Below are 24,107 nucleotides of genomic sequence, written 5' to 3' on the forward strand. Positions count from 1 at the left end.
CAAGAAACCTTCAAATGAGCTCAAAAGTCCACAGTGAAAGACACATCGCAGGGGATGAGGACATGAGATAATATCCATCTGTCAGGTGAGCCGGAACAGCCTCCCTCAGTAAAGGAACTCGAACACGTTTCAGAGGAGGGAAAGCTGCCTGACAGGTGGAGAGAAGAAAAGGAAATGCCAGGCAAGAAGAAAGATGTGCGTAGGAGCTACCACTGTACTTTCTCAAGCAGCAGAGACACAGCGTGACGTGATGTGTGGCAGAGATTATCTTAGTCATTAAGACAAACTGAAGGGGAGAATGTACGTCACTTCACACTCCGAGGCTCGGTTTCCTCGTATGTTTCAGGGGAAGGGTGGACCACGTGATTTGGATAGCTCACTTCCTCGGAGGTCACCGAACACCCTATGACCCTTCAAGGTGCGTGGCTTAGCAGCCCATTTGATAGATGAACAGAAAGAGGCTCAGCATCCTGAAGGGACCTCTGGTTACAGGGCTTTTTTAGACATTAAAAAGAATATGCATGATAACTACTGAGGAGAAAGAGGGGGTGTGATGCTATGACAGGCTTCCCAGGTGGCTCAGTGGTAAAGAATCGGCCTGCCAGTGTAGGAGCTCTGAGTTCAATCCCTGAGTCAGGAAGATCCCCTGGAGTAGGAAAGAAATGAAAACCTGCTCCAGTATTCTTGCCTGGGAAATCCCATGAGCCTGGCAGGCTATATAGCCCATGGGGTCGCAAAGAGTCAGACACGACTTAGCGACTAAACAACAACGATAATATTAAAACTGACTTTAAAAAATCTGAGCTCCTGAACATAACCACCTGATACAAGAATGGCTATATTCTTTTCTTGAGAGCAAAGGAATAAAGGAACTGTATCTATCTTCCCTGTCATGCCAGACAGAGGAAAGGAAAGCGCATAGAACATTCTTTACTTTGAAGAGTGTCCTCTAAGAAGTCCTTCAAGGGAAACCACAGGACAAAGAATGGTATGTCTTCCTGTGGGAGCAATGACTATCATTTAATTATGCATTCCTGCAGAGTCCATAACGAGGTAGGTGTTACCGTGAACATTCAACACATTCCTTAGCAGTTGAACAGGGGTGAGCAGTAAACGGAAGGAGCCATCCATCCTCAGAAGCACTGAAGACAGCCCTCAATGCAGATTCTAAAACGAGCTGTTAGTTCTATACAAAAGCTCAACAGCTATTATGACAACCTACCTGTCATTATTTAACTGCGGAATTCCATACATATAAATTCCCATCTGGCAGCAAGAGAGTCCAATAAATAAAACTAGCCTTAAAACTTCATAACCAAATTTAGAAGTTAATGAGGTCTACTTATTTCTAAGTCAGCTCGTCAAATTTAGCCCCTGCCCCATCCCATTTCTCTAGATAAAGATGTGAAATTAAAGAACACATATTTAGATTAAACCCGCTCTACTGATGGGAGACACTCTGGTAGTAAAACAATTTGGGAGTATCTATTACAATACCCCATGACCTGACAACTGCCTAGAGAAACATATGCCCACGTATGCAGTGCCAAGGACAAGGATATTCTTTGCAGCCTTATTTGTAATCAGAAACTACTAGAAACACTCTAGATCAGCAGTAGGAAAATAAGCAGAAAAATTATGGTATATTCCCATGATTAGTCTACATAAGCAGCAGTTTAAAATGATGAACTAGATTTATTTCAACCAGCACAGACAGATCCCCGAAACATGTTAATGTGAAGTTTTAAAACACAAAATACATTTATATTATAAATACCAAATCAACCAAGTGTTTGCCTCTGGGAAACCAACAAGAGGAGGCAGGGAGTAAATCTTATAAACTCATTTATTACTTTTATTAAAAAGTTAATTTTAAAAAACACCTTGCAAGGATGTTATTGGGTTATCAAATAGCAGGAGTACAGATAAGGCACAATATCTCTGTGTTGCAGTTATCTCTGCAAACACTGCTAAATTAAAATCTAATCAAGTATAAAAGAAGACAAATTACCAGGAGCAACCAAAACATCATAAATGAAGCTGGGGTTTTAAAAATAAATAAATAAATGAAGCTGGGGTTTTATCTGATGAAGAAAAGACTGTCAACTTAATGGCCACATGAAGCTTCAACTGGTATAACACGTTATTACTGGTGGGAGCCTGTATACACATTCTTTTTCCAGCCTAAAAACTTTTAACAGTAACTGAAAAAGGACCTAATATAGAAATGACAAAATTACGTTAACATCACTAAAAGAAAAGAGTCATGCTCCCTTTTAATCACTAAGAATCCTTTCCCATCAGTGACGAACATTAACCTGAGAATGCAAACCTAACTTTTAATAAAGATCAGCTTACACTAACAATAACAAAGAGGGTCCCCCGTCTAGTAGGGACTCTCCAAAAAATTAGGGCTTTGCATGGGCACCGTTTACTTCCTTTATTTGCGACCCTGTCAGCAAACCATCAGCCAGGCTCTCATTTATACAACCATGCATTTCCATTCCTCAGGGAAAATAAAATGGCTCTAAATTTAGGGAACCACCTCGCCACTGTTATATCTATCTCTAACTGTTGCTAAAGCGAGAAAGGATGGAGGCAGGAAGGAAGGGAAGAGGGGAAGGAAAAAGAGAAATAACCAATTTGTTGTAAAACTACATATAATCAAAGTAAGATTTACTTTAAATACAATCAAGTGCATCTTTCTCATTTTTAGTTATTTTAATGGCATAAGATTTAACAGAAAAGAAAAAATAATGATAGAATAAAAAGTAACAAAATGTCCTACTTATATTATTGTTAAAAACAGCATGCAAAACATGATCCAACTTTGCTTTTAAAACATACAGTCACACAGGACAAAAATGAAAGAAAATTCTTAAAATGCTAGCAATCCTAAAAAGCAAATGACCCAGTTTCTTCTACAATAAATTACACGAACAAGAAGGAGAGAAGGGAAAATGTTACAGATTAAGAAAGTCTTTAAAGTGACAGATGCTCAAATGAGTTCATCAGGCTTGGATCCTGATCCCAATAAACTGTAAAATGACAATTTTGAGACAAAGGAGGAAGGTGAACATGGACTCCAGGACAAACTAGAAGTAAATAATATTAAATCATAATCATTCATTCATTAAGGGAAATGATATAGTGACTCATTTTAAAGTCATTTTCTGTTAAAAAATACTTAGTGATATATTTATAGGTTGAATGGTATATTATTCAGCCTGTGCTTTAAAACACACATACACAAAAAAAGTTTTTAAATCATAAAAACAGGAAGAAGATAAATGGAACAAGAAAGGTAAGATCCCTGTACTTGTTGAAGCTAGATTGATGGGTACATGGGGGCTTGTGCTGTCCTATTTTTGTAAATGTTTGAAAAATCTCACAAATAAAAAGTGAAAATGCTTGCAGGTATAGCTGTCTCTGGGTGGAAGCAGCTGGGTGAGCTGGTGGGAACTGGGTGATTTTTACTTTGACATCTGGACCTTTTACGAACATCCATATTTTATACAGTAAATATGAACTGCTTTGATTATTTGAAAAAACAAATGTTACTCTTTTGGTAGATGTATTGACGGATGGTGGATGGATGGATGGATGGATGGATGGATGGATGGATGGATGGATGGATGGGAAGGTCTCGCAGTGCCCAGTTCTAATGATGCCACCTCTGTGGATTTAATTCTCCCTCTACTGACACCTAAATGCATTTTACGTACACTTTCACCAAAGGCCTAATTACATTTGATTATTTAGTATGACAATTTTTAATTATATCTTATCTCCCCCTCCAGAAAAACAAGAAGCATTTCTTTTTTTGTGTATTTTTTTCCTGGTCAACACTAAGCAAAAAGCTCTCTCTATATATTAGGCATTAAATAGGTATACACTTAATTAACTTTGCCACTAATAAATTCAGAGAGAAAGCAAGTGGCAACAGCAGAATAAATATCCTACTGCTTGTAACCAGGAAAGCTTTAAGGTCAGAACAAGCCCAGAGGTCCCTATACCCATCAAATGTTACCTGATCCATTTCTCAAACCATTTATTTTCCAGTTGACTGGGGAGAAAAACATCAGTCGGTAGCAGAAAGCAGTCAGTCACAGAATTGAGTTAGATTTTTTTTTTAATGACTCCATGAAAAAAAAATCAAAGTCTGTTAGTTTTTGAGCAACCATTCATTATGTACCTGCTGAAGACTCCTCCAGAGCACTGATCAGTCCATTTTCATTAAGGAAACCATTACAGGAAGAACACAGAGCTAGCCATGTGCAGAGACAAACAACAGTTTGAGAAACATCCCCTGCTCTGAAAACGCTGATGCTATTTGGAAGGACTGTACACCCAAACCTCTCACAGACTCACTAGAAACTCTAGCATGTTCTGTGCAGTTCACATCTGCAAAGAATATGGTAGTTCTTCAAGCCATCAATGCTTAAAAGCCATTTTCAAAAATATATAATAAAGTCCTCCTCCCAGGAGGAGTACCAAACGCCCAAAGCACAGCATTACTGGATATTGCTACACGTAAGACTTCACCTGCGATACGATCTGAATTTGGCTTTTATGGGATTTTGACAAAAGCCACTCAAACACTGGTAAGACATTTACAATTTCCTTTTATAGCTAAAAGATTCTTCAGTTCAGTCACTCAGTCATGTCCGACTCTTTGCAACCCCATGGACTGCAGCACGCCAGGCTTCCCTGACAAACATTAAAACAAAGCCCAGGTTTTAAATTAAGACTCCACCACCTAAGAGTTTCCAAAGCCCTTTGAGAAACATCAGTGTATCATGAAGAAATGGCAGGTGCAAGCTCTCCCCAAGTTTCACCTCCCATTCCATCCTGTGATCTGCTCCAGGAAGCCAGGTGTTCAAGAATGCTCTCACCTACCCAGGTTTTCAAGGCTGGAAGGGGAGGCGGGGACGGAGCAGAGCTCTGCCTATTTCCCACCTTGATCTCCACTCACATTCATACACAGTTCATGTTCTTGCTTCTCTATTCTCTGATTCCTTGCGTAAGAAGCTCAAATCTACTTTATTAGCAAATTTTAATTTATTAGACAGTCAAGAAAGTGGGTAACATGGTATCATCGTAAAGAATCGAATCCATACAAATCCAGGGCCTCCAGAATGTGAGCAGGTACTAAGAAATAAGACACACCTCCAAAGACAACTTAATTCCTGTTCCCATGTGTTCTATTCATCCTAGAATGAATTCAGAAGAGGCAATGCTCTATTAGATGTGGAACTGTATTCTCAGGTTCTAAAGAAGATAAAGGTCAAGAATTCAGTGGAAAAAAAAGAAGAATTCAGCGAAAACTTTTTCTTACTGAAAGGAAAAAGGTGATGCTAGGATTAGCAAATGTGAAGGGGTCACACAACAGTTCTACAGGCTGTTTAAATGTTTTCTTTTTTAAGAACAAAGAAGAAGCCTTTAAATAACAAATTAGCATAATGAAATAATGTTGACGTGATCCCCAGGCATACAAAATTCAAGTCAAATTAGTCACGGCCAAAGATAAAAGGAAAACTGTGCTCATTCCTACGCTACTCTAAATTTTCATTACCTTCACATTACATCATAGTCAGCTTTTAGCTAATGGGCTTCCCTGGTGGCTCAGCTGGTAAAAGAATCCGCCTGCAATGCAGGAGACCTGGGTTCGATCCCTGGGTTGGGAAGATCCCCTGGAGAAGGGAAAGGCTTCCCACTCCAGTATTCTGGTCTGGAGAATTTCATAGGCTATATAGTCCATAGGGCTGCAGAGTTGGACACAACTAAGCGACTTGCACTTTTAGGTAATAAAATTTCAGCTAGTATTTATCTGAAAAAATCTAAAAAATGATACAAATGACTTATTTACAAAACAGAAGCAAACTCACTGACTTAGAAAACAAACTTATGGCCACTGAAAGGGAGCGGGATGGGGGACAGGTCACAGAGCTTGGGGTTGAGGGCATGGAAACCCACTCCAGTATCCCTGCCTAGAGAATCTCATGGACAGATGAGCCTGGTGGGCTACAGTCCATGAGGTTGCAAAGAGCTGGACATGACCAAAGTGATAAGCATGCATGCACATACTCCAAAATAAAGTAACAATTCAGAAAAAGATAAAGATTTAAAAAATAAAACTTAAGCTAGTATATATTTGAAAACACTGATTCCCTTTTGTATCCTCAATCCCACTGTGAAACTCCAATTCAGGATGAGCCTCAGAATCTAACAAGTCTCCTCAAGGTAAATATTTGAGCTCTTCTTTGCATTAATATATTCAAACTCCTGTTATTAGTTAATCTACTGTCTGTCACTGGGCTATGTTTCAAGAGGAAACGGTACTGGATATGAAGAGCAGTTCTCTCATGTTTTAAGGTAGACATAATTTGTTGAAATAATGAGAAAAGAGGGTGCATCAGTGGATAAGACGGGGATCTACAGGATGGACAGCCAGGGAGAAAATGTTTTCCAAGCTTCCATTTTTTAACTCATTTGTGAGTCTGCTATCGACAGTACCATCCTGATGACCAACGTAAGGCATTTTGATTATTAGGTTTCTTGCTACCACTCCACATAACACTAAGCAAAGTCCAGGAGAAAACACTTTTTTTTCTTTCCTTTTTACACTGACTAAATGGTTGGCACTTTCCATAAAACAACAAATCGATGTCTTTAGTTTTGTGTATTATATCCACAAGCTATTAGTCTAAGTAAATGTGACCAGTGTTATTCTTTTTTATTTTGAAGATAAAAAAAAGTGGAGAGCTTTATAAAATTTTCTCAGGGGCTTCCCTGGTGGCTCAGTGGTCAAGAATCCGCCTGCCAATGCAGGAGACACAAGTCTGATCTCTGATATGGGAGGATCCCACAGGCCACGCAGCAACTGGGCCTGTGTGCCGCAACTATCGAGCGTGTGCTCTACAGCCCAGGACCACCGGGAACCACTGAGCCCCACGTGCTGCAACTACTGAAGCCCAGGCACCCTAGAGCCTCTGCTCCACAACATAAGAAGCCACTGCAATGAGAGAGTAGCCCCTGCTCACTGCGAGAGAAAAGCCCATGCAACAATGAAGACCCAACACAGTCAAAAATAAATAAATACAATCATTTTTTTAAAAACTTCCTTAGCTACTCTCTCATGAAAAGCAGAAACCTAGCATCCAATAACCACACTGCAACAAAGGAAAAAAAATGTAAGCAATATCTCACTCACCTATGAGTAAATAACTGTCCATACAAGAATAGGAAAATCCAAAGAAAAATATACTTGAGAAAACTATTCGAATGTTTTAAATGTTTTTAGTGTGAAGCACATAATTTAGTCAGAGATCACTTTCGATTAACATGACTGTTTCTCATTGGGCATTTAGAAAGAACACAGCCTTTTTTTTTTTTTAAATTTAAGGAAAGGAAAAAAGTATGCTTTCTCAGTTCTATTCTAGAACAAACACTACTCAAAACATAAATAGAAAGTATAAAAATGACGCACTTAATAAGATATTCATGGTGGTGGTTTAGTCGCCAAGTCGTGTCCGACTCTTGCGACCCCATAGACTGCAGCCTGCCAGGCTCCTCTGTCCATGGGATTCTCCAGGCAAGAATACTGGAGTGAGTTGCCATTTTCGTTCTCTGAGATACACACAGGACCACATATAACATACAAGGTATTGTGAGTTTGGGTTTTCTTGACTATTTTTTGTCTTTTTGGATTTTTATCTTGCAGGAAGGGAATGGTTTCGGACATTCCTTGACTAGAAGTTAAGAAAGGAATACGGATTTAGAAAGGCACAGTCAGGCCACCAGCAGGCCTGGAGAACTGTTCCATTATGGCTCCCTCCCCTCCGCTGCCTGAGTAGCTCCAGCGTGTATGAGTGCATAAGCGAAGACTCTCCCACCTCACTTAACAGATGTCCTATACCAGCACCATCAGATATGACCACCATTAAAAATTCAACTGAAAAAAAAAAGACAGGGTATGGCTGGCTCCACCATAAAAGCTACACAAGTTTCGCCTCATAGTAACTCTCAAACTTAACACTTTCACTAACTGTCATATTCAAGTGTACCAACCAGGAATTGATCCTTATTTAAGAGTGTTTAAAATACTTAGGGAGTGCCCTGAAGGTGCACATTTCAATAGTATACAGGTACTGAGGAGGGGGAAAAAAGTAAATCTTGAAAAACAACTTCCAAGATTGAGGCGAGAACCAGAGGGCCCTCAACAACATGCACTGATTTTTTTTTGTCCTTTGCAAAGTACATGAGCTACAGCTCCCTACGTGGAGCAACCCTGCAGGCTATTTGCTTCACCATTCAGCAGTTTTTGATGGTTCCAAAGAGCTACATTCTCAAAAGTAGTTTTTCAGTTGTGTTACTGATTTAAAAAAAAAAAAAAAAAAGCTTGAGCTCTTCAAACAGTTAAAAATCAGAGATCTAAAAATCTTTCTTGGATTCCCACACCTCTTAAAGAATGATTCTGGGAATGGTCAAATCAATGCTAACAGGAAAGTGTCCTAATGTACTTGAAAAACATTTTCAGAGATAATCATTTTCCACTTTCTCTTACTGAAATTCGAGGAAGGTCAGAAATAGCAAGCCACTTTGAAATCAGTGCTCCAATTACCCAGCGGGCATCTGAAAAGAAGCCCTCAGCTTTGCACAAAGGTTTGCAGAGGTGAGATGCTCAGATAACCCTGACCGTCCTTCATAGAATGCAGTACTCCAGAAGAGCCGGCTCCTTAGGCAATCTGCTATGACAAAGCAGCAGATAAAAAAAAAATTCCAAACTCTTTGTTTCAGCATCTGGCTAAGAGGAAGGTTAAGTACAAAGTAACAAAACCAAAGCAACCTACCTAACATCAAATCACTTGTTTTATCTGAATTTAGGAGCTTAGCATATTACAGCATTTCAGCCTATAGAAAAGTCTCTTTCTATCAAATTAAACTGTTATTTTGTTCAATGAGAATGTCCCTTAACAAATGAATAAAGCGTTAGAGAAATATCCACTAAATGTTGGGATAAGCCCAGGACAGAACTGGGTCTCTACCCAGCAGTAAGCAAATGCAATCACTCTGAATCAATAGCAAATGTCAATCCAAAAGATCATCCAGCCGTCTCTCAATCTTTCAGGAGCTTGCGTTCCAAATTATACACTAATGCATCAGGATTAACACGATTCTTATTTAGAACACAGGTTAGGGTTCAACCTCCCACCAAATTTTAAGAAACACAGATGTTCTGAAATGCTGGTGGAATGAAAATAGTCATGTAACAAAAATACTACCAAGTTGCCAGAAAGATAATTTACTCGATAATGACGAAAATGTTGAATTCAGAAATCAATGACTAAAAACTGCACAAGAGTCGCCTGTCTTCCCTGTTTCTGCCTCTCAGCTACAGAACAACAACGGAGGAAAAACCAGTGGGGAAAGATACAGAATCAACATTTACCAAATCAAAATTTTGCTGTAAGTGGCAGGTTTTCTAACAATAAACTCTTGAGTTCAATGATCCTTTGTAACTAATCTACCAACTCACCTGATTCCACTTCAAAGTCGTAGTAAATCTTCCTTCCAAGTCCAACTTGAGGTATTCTCACAAACCTAGAGTAAAATAATTATGAACGTTAGTGTGATCATATTATTCTCAAGTTTTGAAAATAGAAATAAAGGGGGAAGTCATAGGTACCAATCAAGTCATAACTGTGAAATCCTATACTGATCCTCTTTACTTTGTAATCTCTTTATGTGTAGTCAACAGACATCTAAATTTAAGTCAACCAATAGCCACTTCTATTTACACAACATTCTTTTTCTTTGAACTTTTTATATTGTATAATGTAAAATTTAAATTTATATACCACAAAAGTGGGGTATAATCGATTAACAACGTGATAGTTTCAGGAGAACAGTGAAGGGACTCAGCCATACATACACACGTACCCATTCTCCCCTCCCGTCCACGCTGCCACATGAACATTGAGCAGAGTTCCATGTGCTATACAATAGATCCTTGTTGGTTATCCATTTTAAATACAGCAGTTGGTACATGACCATCCCGAACTCCCTAACCGTCCCATCCTCCACCCTCCACCCCAGCAACCATAAATTCATTTTCTAAGTCTGAGAGTCTCTTTCTGTTTTCTTTCTGTATTGTAAGTAAGTTCCTTTGTGTCATTTTACGTAACAAATTCTTAAACCTGACTGTTCAACCTCTACGTACATTGCCAATCCAGGAATAATCTGACCAGGGAGTCTGGGGAGAACCCCAGGAAACTGTATGAGTAAGAAGTGCCCCCCACAAGGTGGTTTTGATGCAGCTGGTGACAGACGTGCCTGTGGGAACCACTGTTCCAAACCAGTGGTTCTCTACAGGGGGCAGTTCTATACCCTGAGGGACATCCTGCAATGTCTGAAAGTATTTTTGGTTGTCACAACAGAGGAAGGGGATATACATGACTGGATTTAATCGGTAGAAGCCAGGGATGCTGCTAAACAATCTACAAGGTTCAGGACAGTACACTTAATCAGCCCAAAATGCCAACAGTGATGAGATAGAGAAACCTGTTCCAAAGCAACCAAACACTCTGATGATTTAGAAATCCCACAATCCTCTCACTGGTCATTTCATATAAGTTATATATAAACTCCACTAGAATCATAAGACATTTCCAGGCATCAGACGTACATTGTTGTTGCTCAGTCGTGTCTGACTCAATGCAGCCCCATGGACTGTAGCTCATGCCTGCATTCTTTCCCAGCATCAGGATCTTTTCTAATGATTAAGCTCTTCCCATCAGGTGGCCAAAATATTGGCATTTCAGTTTCATCATCAGTCCTTCCAATGAATATTCAGGGTCGATTTCCTTCAGGATGGACTGGTTGGATATCTTTGTAGTCCAACAGATTCTCAACAGTCTTCTCCAACACCACAGTTCAAAAGCATCAAAACTTCAGTGCTTAACCTTCTTTATGGTCCAACTCTCACATTTATACATGACTACTGGAAAAACCATAGCTTTGACTAGATGAACCTTTGTCGGCAAAGTAATGTCTGTGCTTTTTCATATGCTGTGTAGGTTGGTCATAGCTTTTCTTCCAAGGAGTACGCATCTTTTAATTTCATGGCTGTAGTCACCATCTGCAGTGATTTTGGAGCCCAAGAAAATAAAGTCTGTCACTGTTTCCATTATTTGCCCATCTATTTGCCATGAAGTGATGGGACCAGATGCCATGATCTTCATTTTTTTAACGTTGAGTTTCAAGACAGCTTTTTCACTCTCCTCTTTCACTTTCATCAAGAAGCTCTTTAGTGCCTCTTTTCTTTCTGCCATAAGGGTGGTGTCATCTGCATATCTGAGGTTATTGATATTTCTCCCTGCAATCTTGATTCTAGCTTGTGATTCATCCAGCCCAGCATTTCGCATGATGTACTCTGCAACAGAAGCTAAATAAGCACAGTGACAATATACAGCCTTGACATTCTCCTTTCCCAATCTGGAACCAGTCTGTTGTTCCATGTCCGGTTCTAATTGTTGGTTCCTGACCTTCATACAGGTTTGTCAGGAGGCAGGTGTGGTGGTCTAGTATTCTCATCTCTTGAAGAATTTTCCACAGTTTGTTGTGATCCACACAGTCAAAGGCTTTAGGGTAGTCAATGAAGCAGAAGTTGATGTTTTTCTGGAATTCTCTTGCTTTTTCTATGATCCAATGGATGTTAGGAATTTGATCTCTGGTTCTTCTGCCCTTTCCAAATCCAGGTTGAACATCTGGGAATTCTCAGTTCACAAACTGTTAAAGCCTAGCTTGAAGAATTTTGAGCATTACTTTCCAAGCATATGAGGTGAGTACAATTGTGCAGTAGTTTGAACATTCTTTGGCATTGCCTTTCTTTGGGATTGGAATGAAAACTGACCTTTTCCAGTCCTGTGGCCACTGCTGAGTTTTCCAAATATGCTGGCACATTGAATGCAGCACTTTAAGATGCCCAACATTAAAACCCACAGTGAAAAAAGCAAAAAGTGTTAATCACTCAGTTGTGTTTGACTCTTTGCAACCCCATGGATTGTAGCCCACAAGGCTCCTCTGTCCATGGGATTCTCCAGGCAGGAATACCAGGGTGGGTAGCCATTCCCTTCTCCAGGTGGTCTTCCTGACCCAAGAATCGAACCCATATCTCTTGCATTACAGGCAGATTCTTTATAGTCTGAGCCACCAGGGAAGCCCCAGTACATGTACCTATTTCTAAAAATATTAAAATAAGTCAGACTATACATGTCCAAAAGAGCTTCTAAGAAATCTGTTTTTTAATGTTTGGGGAAGTGAACACTATTTCAAATTGGGTTAATTTCCAAACTCTGTTCCTAAACATATAAAGTGGAAGACTAGAAGAGTAAGAAGAATCAAAACTTAATTTCACTCACAGATATTTCCAATTCCTGTTGAAGACAAGGTGGTAAGTTCCTCTTCCCAATCTGTCACCTTGGACTCCCATCACTCATTCAGCCAAATATAAAGGGACTTCAAAACTTACATTAACTGCATTCAAAACAACAGTCGCTGAGTGCCTACCGTGTTCCGGCACTATGATCTTACATAATACAGCAGAACAGAGTTCCAGAAGACCCTGCAACCCGTCCTTCCTACCCTACCATAACCACTGGTATAAACATCAGACAAAGACTGTTGGAAAAAGAACCTAGAAAGAATATTCTGAGCACCAGATACCCCAGATAATAAAACTTGCAGTTTTTACGTGCCTGCCCTACAAATTGTTACCTACAGAATGGGAAAGGAAGCCTGAAATATTTGAAATATGTACTCTGTTTTTTTCATCTTAATAAGCTATAACCAGCTAATTACATAAACAAAACATACCTGACACTTATAACCTACTTAGCTACACGAACAAACATGCCAACCTCAAACTCAAGGATGAAAGGGTGTGATTTCCAAACACACTTGGAAAGATTCCACCAGAATTACTGCATTCCAACTGGACAACATTTCCATATATTCTAATTACAGTCTGATTTCTTCCCCTGAATCCCCAGTGTTATCAAGGAACTACTCAATCAAATTCACCCAAATCACCCCAGGCAACGAGCACCTGGATAGCTGGTGGGTGAACTGGTATTCCTATCTCAAAGCACCAGGAGGTTCAGGGGTCCAGGCAGAATGTGTGCCAGAGGCAGGGTTCCAATCTGGAGCTCCCCACCCAGCCCTAAGCATCTGAGAACAAGCCAAATGATTAGGAAGCTTTGCTGAATGACATGCCTTCCCAAAGGTAGGGCTAACACACAGTCTAGACTCAAGATTCCTGTTAACTCAATGTAGGGCCCATCATACCTCCACTACAAAAAGACCAGTAGGGAAGACAGCTTCAGACAAAAGCAGAACAGCAGTGATGAACTTCTTAATATCCATCCATGGCTCCGGCTTTATGAAGCAAAGTAATTTGGGGGTATTCCTTTCTTTCTCCAGGAAAGGAAGAAAGGAAAATCCAAAAATGAATAGGAAGGTTCAGAAATATTAGTGCACAATCTGAAATTTAAGCCCTCCTTTCATTTTTCTAGATTTAAATCGGTCTTCAAACAAAAATTCATAATTAAATTTCAAAACATAAACATTTCCTTTTTTTCTCTCTCTTAGCAGTAAAACATATTCTGTTCCAAAAAAGAAAGGTTGCTCAATTTCCTGTCAAAAGCAATCCAGAGAAGGCCACCTACACTGTAAAAGCAGCAAGGAAAAAAAAAAATGCTGAAGAAAAGCCTGTATGTGTGGGAGTGTTCTAAGTGCAATGTAACTACCACTCTGGGTTTTAAAAGCTTTTTTCCTCGATCATTCTGAGAAATATGAAAATTAGTGTAATTGCTGAAGAGAAGCTTGTCCTCCAACCTATCTAAGGAAAACAAGCCCTATGAAGGATTTAGTTCCACCACAGAAAGCAGGGGGTGGGGTGGGGGGGTGTGCACAATTCAAGGCCTTACACTGTGATTCTTCCTACTAAGAAGGAAGGGCAGATTCTATCAAATAGATAACTTACATGGAATGTTCTCTGAGCTAAAAGGCTGCTCTGACAATAAACCCTCTCCCCCACAGAATCCTACTCCTATCTAGAACCACACAAATTTTCAGACTAGGGCCTTTATCCTAAACCTCGGGGGGCTAACCATTAACACACACAGTCATAACACGGCTAGACTGTGGATCAGTACAGCACTGAATTCGTGCAGTTTCCCCTAAACTTGCTTATACTTTCTGAATATTTAAATTCTAAGACAACAATCAACCAGCCCAATACATTTTACTAAAAGTCTGAATATAGATGCTCGGCACTAAGGCAGAGGCAGTATGGTAAAAAAAAAAAAAAAAAAAAGAAGAAGCAAAAAGCTTAAACAGCTCACCAGAGAATTGAGGGGAAATGAACAGTACAGAAAATAAGTTGAAATTAAATACAGCATTATCACTGAATTGTAGCACAGTAAAGTGCCATGTTTCTGTAAATCATACTTTCCCTGGGAAGGAGTGTTTTGCTTTTTGTCACAAAAGCAAAACATAGGTGAAGGGAAGTAAAGAATGAACCGGGAAAAGAACATAGTAAGGAGATGATGGTGAATATTTTAAAACCGGAATACCAAAAGACAAAGCGAGATACGACAGGAAGCCGCAGAGGAAGTGCAGTTGCCAGACAAGACATAGGAGAAAGGAAATCTCTTCAGCCTTACGTGTGACTGGCTTGATAAGCTAACAGTTTTGAAAACGCCAGCTCACAGGAGGGGTCTTCTTTGTTCTCTTTAATAATCTCAGGCTAACCTACCAGAAACATTTTTTAAAAGGCTGCACAACTAGAATAACTTAATTTCCCTAAACCATTTGAGAAAGTGAAGTCACTCATGCCCAACTCTTGGCGACCCTATAGACCATAGCCCACCAGGCTCCTCCATTCATGGGATTTTCCAGGCAAGAGTTATGGAGTTGGCTGCCATTTCCTTCTCCAGGGGATCTTCCCGACCCAGGGATCGAACCCGGGTCTTCTGCATTGCAGGCAGACGCTTTACCATCTGCGCCACTCAGAAGGGAAGCTCACTTGAGAGTTAACCGCGAACATCATGGTCTATCACCCCTACAGAGTTTGGTGAGTCACTTCTATAAACAAGGACATTCTCCTCCAAAACTGCAATAATTACGGCCATCAAGACCCAGAAATTAACAGTTACAGTCAGTCACCTAATCCACAGACCAGCCTTGACTTTCTCCAGTCACCCCATAGCGTCCATTTTAGTAAAAGGATCCAATCCGGGATGTCTCACTGCACTGACTTTTCAAAGCTAGATACTCTATTTCAATCGAGAATTCCTCACACTATCCTTGACTTTCACGACCTCAACAATTTTGAGGATGTCAGGCCAGTTTCATAGCATGTCCCTTCCTTTGGGTTTGTCTGCTAACTTCTTGATGATGACTTTCAAATTATGACTTTTCAGCAGGAATACCACAGAACAGTTCTCTCTTCTTGTTGTACCCTACCAGGCGGTATGCTATTTCCAATTTTTTTCCCCCCTGACTGGTAGTGCAAACTTAAATTACTTAATTAGGGTGCTATCTGCCAGATTTCCCCACTGTAAAGTGACTCTTTCCCTCTTTGTAATTAATAAGTATTTTGTGAAGTGATATTTTCAGACTATATATCTTAATTCTCATCAAACTTTTACCCAATACTTGATTGATGTCCATTGAAAATTCTTGGCCAAATTAATTATTTGATGATAGTTACCAAAAAGTGATTTTTTTTCTAGTCCGATAATTTCAACCATTTTAGTGGGGAAAAATGGTATTTAGAAACCAAGATCAGGGTGTGCATACTGCAATTGTATTATCACTATTTCAAGATCTCTGAGTGAATGAAAACACACACTTAAATGCACACACACTTACTTCTTCATTTCTTTCTATGTCCATGTCTACTGAAAACCATGAGTTCATACAGACACCCTGAATTCCAATCCAATACTGCAAGATTTGTCCTGGTTTTCCCCTTTCCCTTCCTATAAAGTGGTATATCTGGTTCCTATCATTTTCTATTTCCCTACTGGATTCATCCCTCAGGGATATCACACACTGTCCCTCCCTCTGACCCAGTATCAGAAGCCTTGCCCTAAAGGACCAGTAAGAGGGAAGCCTAGGATAGACAAAAAAGGGGAAAAAATCATAGATAAAAATCACCCTACACCAGCCAGACACCACCCAAAAAAAAAAAGAAAGAAACCACTATAACCCCAACTCCATGCCCATCAGCAAAGGCAGGTGGAGATCCAAGAGTTCTACACTCACTGGCAGTGATAAAGCGCTCTTCAGAGAGAACATTTTCACAGAGCCCAAACAGGCAAAGCTAAAAACACACAGTAGTCCCTTTCTATTCTCGAGGGACACATTCCACATCTCCCACTAGCTGCCTGAAACCATGGATAGTATTGACCCCTATACAGATACATCTCGGAGATGCTGCAGATTCAGCTCCAGACCACTGCAATAAATTGAGTATCTCAGTAAAGGAGTCAAATACATTTTGGTTTCCTAGTGCATATAAAAGTTATATCTATACTACACTGTTGTCTATTAAGTGTCCAGTAGCATTAGGTCTAAAAAAAAATTTATTACCATTGCTTAATTTTAAAATATTGCTAAAAAATGCTAACCATCATCTGAGCCTTCAGGGAATCATAATCCTTTTGCTGGTGGAAGCCTTGAAATATTTTGAGAATTATCAAAATATGACACAGAGACTCGAAGTAACCAAATGCCTGACATGGGGTTGCCACAAATCTTCAATTAGTCTTTCTTTCCTTATTACATCAAGAACTTTCACCTTTTTACTTAAAGCAAGCCCTTCATCTCTGGCACATCCAAATTGCCAGCATCACTATTCCTGTACTTTGGAGACCATTATCAAGTAAAATAAGGGACCCTTTAACAGGAGCACTGCAATTTCACAAGTGTCAATCTCATAACTGCGACGACTACAAGGTGACTTTAACAGGCAGGGATATGCTGGACAAAGGGATGGTTCACATCCACGGCAGGATGGCCCAGGATGGAGCCAGATCTCATCACGTTACTCAAAACAGTGTACAATTTAAAACTGATGAACTTTTCCATGTAATGGAATTTTCCATTTAATATTTATTTCTGGAATTTTCCATTTAATATTTTCAGAGCACAGCCAATCAGAGATAACTAGAACCATAAGAAGAGAAACTTCAGCTAAGGGGGACTACTACATTGTGTACAGATATACTTATTTTTAAAAGCAAGGGAGTGCTGAATATAAAATTTTGGATAGTGGTCCCCATCAGAGGAGGCAGGAGGGTGGGATCCTAGAGGTCCCACACAGCAGCTTCAAGTACTGACCCGGCTCCAGTGCTTCGTGTGAACTTGCAACGCTGAGCACAAGTTTCTGGACAGACACCACGGTGCTTCACCAAACCACAAAGCACAGTGGTTTAGCACAGCCTCAATTTTACATTTGCGTTCTGAGGCGTAAAAACGTTAAGCATGTTGCCTGTGGTCACACAACGAACAAACAAGGGCTCAAATGCAAAGCCAGGTCTGACTTGAATGCTTTCGACTGAGCCCTCTACTATTCCTCAAACAGATGAAAGAACACAGGCAGGAGAAATGGAGTTAATGATTCTGAGGGTTAGACTCCTTCCTTCTGTGCCTCTGAACCATTTCCAGAATGGTTTTCAGAGTATAGGAGAAACAGAGGCCTAAAACCAGAGGTGCTAAAAATCTTCCTAAAGGCAAGGACAGAGGGCAGAGGCATAAATCTGGACCATACTTGAGACTTCAACTGCCAGAGTAGTACAATCCTTTAGGGAAGAGCTTCCATCACATTCCACAGGCTTACAAATGCTGGTTCAATTCAGTCACTTAATAAAACCTGCCCTCAGAAGGCCCCAGTAAAATCTTACTACTAACTGACGTTTGGTTTTGTTCTGAAATCAGAGGATGAGAGAGAGGAGACCAGCAATCTATTCATGAAATTCAAACCACAGCCTAAATATGGTGCAACTGTACATGACTTACTGCATGGCATGAAACGTCAAATCAGTGATAAAACGTCAAGTCCTTTTAAAGAATTTATATCACGGGATAGGAAAGGAGAATAATACTATTCCAAAAGGAAGAACAAAGATATCCTGGGAAACTTAAATACCACTCTACTACCTGGGGTCAGCATGGCAAAGGGTGGGAGAGGTGGGGGGGGGTGGGGGGAGTTAAAACTAGTAAAAACCTCAAAAGATGGGTCTCCATAAAAAGAAAACAAAGAAAAGATACTGTATTTATCTTCTCAAAAAGTCAGAAATAACTATAATGTAACTGCATTTCCAGAGTCTACTGAGGTCTTTAATAACAAGTCACACTTCCTGGAGAAGTCTTATTATCATCACTAATGATTTTGTGATTTTAGTTCACGTTTCCTAAGTTTATCTTTAAACTGTAGTACGTTTTTCCACTGTAGAGTATAAATTGTTGTTGTAGTTCACTCAATCGTGTCCAACTCTTTGCAACCCCATGGACTATACATACAGTCCATGGAATTCTCCAGGCCAGAAAACTGGAATGGGTAGCTGTTCCCTCCTCCAAGGGAGCTTCCCAACCCAGACTGTACCCAGGTCTCCAGCAATGCAGGCGGATTCCTCACCAGCTGAGCTACCAGGGAAACCCAGGAGGACATGTGGTGGATGGTATAAAGATAGTTCAAAACTCAGTCAAGTTCTATGTTGCAGCTTAAAACTGTGCACCACACAAAAAGGTTAAGAAATGCAAAATCATCTTGTAAATACAATAAGCATGTGAGAAACACACACAGGAAAATAAATCCCACTAGATAAAAAGGAAAGGCATTTAAAAGAACTCTTTAGGGCCAAGGCTTTTTTTAAGTTTCTTTATGAAAAGCAATCAGGTGCTATTGAAATCCACATCTGACATTAGAGAGACAAGAAGTTATCCCAAGGAATTTTTCAGTAAGAATAACAAACTCAATAAATTAATCCACAGGCACTTGTTTCTTCTATCCTATTGTATTAAGTTTATGTGATCACAAGGTGAGCAGTCATTATCCTTGAGAATTAAAAGAGAAAAGCCCAAAATACATAAGAAAAAACTGTGTTACTTTAACATCAAAAAGAGAAAACCTTGAAACCCATTAAAGAGTTTCATTGTAAACTCGCAAACAATGAATTTTGGGTAAAAATCAATATGCCTATTTGAAAAATAAATCCTCCCAAGCTAACCTAATTTCTTGTTACTGAGACAACCCACTTATTGAGAGACTACAGGACTTGAATTTTTTAACAAACTGGACAATTGGTGAAGACACAAGAAAAATGTTCTTCCCAGAAAAGTACATACCAGTAGTTCTTTGATCCTAAGTTGTAAAAACAAGTTCTTATTCTTCCTTTCCCTGTAACTCTAAGCATGAAACTTTTATAGAGTCAAACAAATAAAGTGACTGGAAAAAAAGGCTAAAGGGGTGATGACAAGAGAAATAAGTCCTTTTACAGGCTTATTATCATCATGAAGCTCCTCCATCTCAGTTTTTTTTTTCCCAAAGCAAAAACCTGGAATTTATTCTCCACCCCCTTCTTTCACATCCCATATCCATTCTGTCAAGACCTATAAATTCCACCTCCTGAAGACCACCTAGAATTCCTTGGTCCTCCCTACCTCCACAGTCACCACACTGGTCTCAGCCAGTGTTCTCTCAAGACAGCTGTCCCAGATTCCTCATTCATCTTTCTACCCATGATTACTTTCCACAGTGGTCACATCGACTTTTTAAAAACTTGAACTATATTTGATTCCTCCGCTGAAAATCCCCCAGGACTTTTCATGTTCTGAGATGCTTAGAAATGTGAAGGGTTTAATATTTTGCCCTAATTTCAAGTTAACAAATTAGCCTGCCACAGTCTGTACAGATGCTGGCGGAAGACAGGAGACACCTGGGTCAGAGACAGGACTTCATTACCCATAGCAACGGAAATAGCCAGAATTTCAGCATTTTGAGGATCAGATTCCCACGAGGTAATTAACACAAAGAAGGCCAGATGACACCTGCACAGAAGTGGGTTGTTTAGCAGGAGAGGAACCCAGAGTTTAATGAACCCAAGTCTTTAACAATGGGCAGTAAGTCCATCTGACCTTTTCCCTAGAAGGAGACGGTGTCTTTACTACACTAGACAACAGTGTGCTTGATTATGGCTCTGGAGAGAGACACTCTCTATCTTCGAAGGCTGATGACCATACAAATTATCCTTGACAAGGCCATCCAGAACAAGGGCAGACAGTGCAGAAACACGAGACACATGGAAAGCTGTCTCCCGACACTACAATGAAACTCAAATTTCTCACCATGGTCTACCAAGCCCTATGTAATTGATCCCTTTCTCTTTGATTTCATGTGGCCATCTTTGGCATCCTCGTAAATAAGCCAAGCTTGGACTATCCTGGCAGTGCAATGGATAAGAATCTCCCTGCCAATGCAGGGGACACGGGTTCCATCCACGGTCTGGGAAGATTTCATATGCCGTGGAGCAACTAAGCCCAAGCACCACAACTACGGGGCCCGTGTGCCACAGCTACTGAAGTCCACGCACCCCAAGCCTGTGATCTGCAACAAGGAAGCCACTGTAATGAGAAGCCTGCGAACCTCAATGAAGAGCAGCCCCCGACTGCCACAACCAGAGAAAGCCCGTGTGCAGCAACAAAGACCCAGTGCAACCAAAAATAAAATAAATTAGTAATTAATCAAAAAAAAAACAAACAAACAAGCTCTCTGCTGCCTCAGGGTCTTTGCCTTGTGTTGGTCTTTTTATCTGAAATGCTCTTTCCCTGGCTTGGATGTCACATCCCAGAAAGACTTTCCTTCATCAATCTACCCATATACAATGAAACACTCATTTATTTCCTTTTGATCACTCTGCTCATTCACTCATTTAATAAACATTTATTGACCACCTACTATGTGCTAATCATTATTACAGGAACAATAATTACCTCATCAACTTATTTACTGACAGTCTTCCTTGAGAGTAGAAATCTTCAGATTCAGCCACAAAGGCCTAGAACTTAAAACTGTGCCCTCAATAAAATTCTGCTGAATAAATGAGTAACTATTATAATATGAAGCACTGAAATATTTCCAGATAAACATAGGAAAATAACAGAGCACTGAATAAAAGGCATGGAATTAGGAGTGAAAGTCCTAAAGTCAAACCCTGGAGTCATCTTTTAGTGACATGTAAGTCCATCCTAAAGGAGATCAGTCCTGGGTGTTCATTGGAAGGATTGATGCTGAAACTGAAACTCCAGTACTTTGGCCACCATGCGAAGAGCTGACTTATTGAAAAAGACCCTGATGCTGGGAGGGATTGGGGGCAGGAGGAGAAGGGGACGACAGAGGATGAGATGGCTAGATGGCATCACCGACTCGATAGGCATGAGTTTGAGTAAACTCCGGGAACTGACGATGGACAGGGAGGCCTGGCGTGCTGTGATTCATGAGGTCGCAAAGAGTCGGACACAACTGAGCGACTGAACTGAACTGAAGCAATTCTACTAAGTTCCTGTAAAACGAAGAAAACGCGTCTCCCACCTAACCCATAAGATTACACGAGGATCAAACGATGGAATCTATTTGGAAGCCCTTGTACCACTAAATATAACTTAAAACAATAACAAGTTGACAGTTAATAGTCATTAGATATTCATTTAACAAGAATATATTAGGCCCCTACTATGAGGCTGAGCCTATTATGGAAATTTATAATAAAAGTGTATAACCTAAAATGAAATTAAACAATGTTTTGTTGCTTAATAAACTTAAGGGGAGTCCTTTTCCCACCTTTAAACGCCCTATGAACACACCTTAAAAACTTTCAGATAAAAGGTGAGTCAGATTTACCTGTCCCTGATCCCAGAATACCATGTTTGTTTATGTGTGTGTGTATATATATACATATACTTTTTCAGATTCTTTTCCCTTATACGTTATTATAAAATACTGAGTAAAATTCCATGTACTATAAAGTAGCAGGTCCTTGTTGGTTATCTATTTTATATATAGTATTAGTCACTTAGTTGTGTCTGACTTTTTGTGACCCCATTGGACTGTAGCCCACCAGGCTCCTCTGTTCATGGGATTCTCTAGGTAAAAATACTGGAGTGGGTTGCCATTTCCTCCTCCAGGTATTTTATATAAAGCAGGGTGTGTATGTTGGGCTTCTCTGGTGGCTAAGTGGTAAAGAATCCACCTGCAATGCAGGAGTCTCGGGATACATAGGTTCTATCCCTGGGTCAGGAAGATCCCCCGGAGGAGGGGGCCTGGCAACACACTCCAGTATTCCTGCCTGGAGAATCCCATGGACAGAGGAGCCTGGCGGGTTACAGTCCATAGGGTCACAAAGAGTTGGACATGACTGAAGCGAATGAGCACACACAGGGTGTATATGTTAATCTCAAACCTAAAAAAATAAGATTTTCTTCTATGTCTGTGGGTCTATTTCTGTTTTTTATGTCTGTTCACTTTTTTTTTTTAGATTCTACATATAAACATCATATATATAATATTTGCCTTTTTCTGCCTGACTTCGCTCAGTATGACAATCTTTAGGTTCATCCAAGTTGCTGCAAATGGCATGATTTTACTCTTTTATGGCTGAGTAATACTCCACTGTATATATGTACTACATCTTCTTTATCTGTTCATCTGTCAATGGACACTTAGGTTGCTTCCATGTCGTGGCTATTGTAAACAGTGCTACAGTGAGCTTAAGTGATATTTAAGCAAGCCATGCAAATGTCAATTTAGAAAAATTTTAGACTATACTTACATCCCTGAAAGTCAACCTCCAAAATAGGAACTTTTAGCCTTCTGACAAAGTTAAGAATATATCACTTTTGTCTCCTTTTACTGACTTCATGTGAAACCAAACAGTTTCTTCACTGCAACATGGGATGGGTGTGTGGGGGGAGGGGGGGGTGTAATGAAAGGAACATAAGCTTCATCTAAGAATAAAAAGGGCAGCTTCAGAGTCACCATATCAGGTGGTCAACAGGAAAAAACGATGGTGTGAGCACAGGAGGGGCAACCTGACTGCAAACAGGGACAGTCAAGGCAAACACGCCACAGAACTGGGAAGCATTCACCAATAAACTAATCTTCTATGACCTCACAATAAAATTACTCAAAATTAAAAGGATATTGCTTCCATGATATAAAATGAAGTATAAACTGATAAAGGTGAGGATTTATGCAAATTTCCTTACAAAGGAGGTGAACTGGGGTATGAGAACCATATAACCAAGATTACTTTTGGATAATATTTTTCAAATTCATTGTAAATATACACAACAGCAGGTACATCATGCTGGTAAAGAGGTGCTTCTAAAAATTAAAATCAAGAAGAAAATATGAAAATGATGGCGAGAAGTACATGGGAAGGCTCTCTGTAACTAAGAAAGACATCCAGGATAAGAGGGATGCAGACAGATGATCCACAATGTACAGATGAGAAACATCAAAATAGAGATACATACATCTACACACACACACACAGAGTTATATTCAGTCACTTTTCAGCACACATGTGAAGGTCTCTCAAAAATGCCTCCTTACATGTTATGCATTTTAAAGATGGCTACTTATTCCAGATCTGGGAAAAAGAAGACAACAGTAGTTACCAAACTATTCACACAGGTCTCATTAACCACACTTTCATGATAGTTAAGTACAAATACAGACTTTCTTTTCAAAAAGTTTACAACTTAAATCATGGGGCGGGGAGACAGGGGGAGGATATAAAAACAGCAGTAACATAAACCAAAATGCTGGTTGGAACAAATCCAAGGATGGCAAAAGAACATGTAGGTCAAAGGCCAAGTCAACGGCAAGAACAACGAATAAGTTTCCAATGGGCAAACAAGAGGCAGAATAAAAGAAATCAGGGGGAGAATAAAGACAGGAAAGGCTGCTATGCACATGGTATTTTAGTAAACAAAAACGTGGTAACACATTTTAAATGTCAAACATACAGAGAAACACT

The 24,107-nt window shown here is 39.9% G+C and overlaps 1 protein-coding gene across 7 annotated transcripts in view; it reads right to left on the minus strand.

The window, feature by feature from the left end:
• Positions 1-24,107, minus strand: part of SIPA1L1 (signal induced proliferation associated 1 like 1) — a 366,852-nt gene that overhangs the window by 276,521 nt on the left and 66,224 nt on the right. For all 7 annotated transcript variants that reach the window (XM_043920090.1, XM_043920096.1, XM_043920094.1 and 4 more), the window contains one exon: positions 9,539-9,603. The gene's annotated coding sequence lies outside the window, so the exon portion shown is untranslated. The remainder of the gene's footprint in view (positions 1-9,538; positions 9,604-24,107) is intronic.

The sequence above is a fragment of the Cervus elaphus genome, chromosome 12 (assembly GCF_910594005.1).
Source record: "Cervus elaphus chromosome 12, mCerEla1.1, whole genome shotgun sequence".
Taxonomy (NCBI): domain Eukaryota; kingdom Metazoa; phylum Chordata; class Mammalia; order Artiodactyla; family Cervidae; genus Cervus; species Cervus elaphus.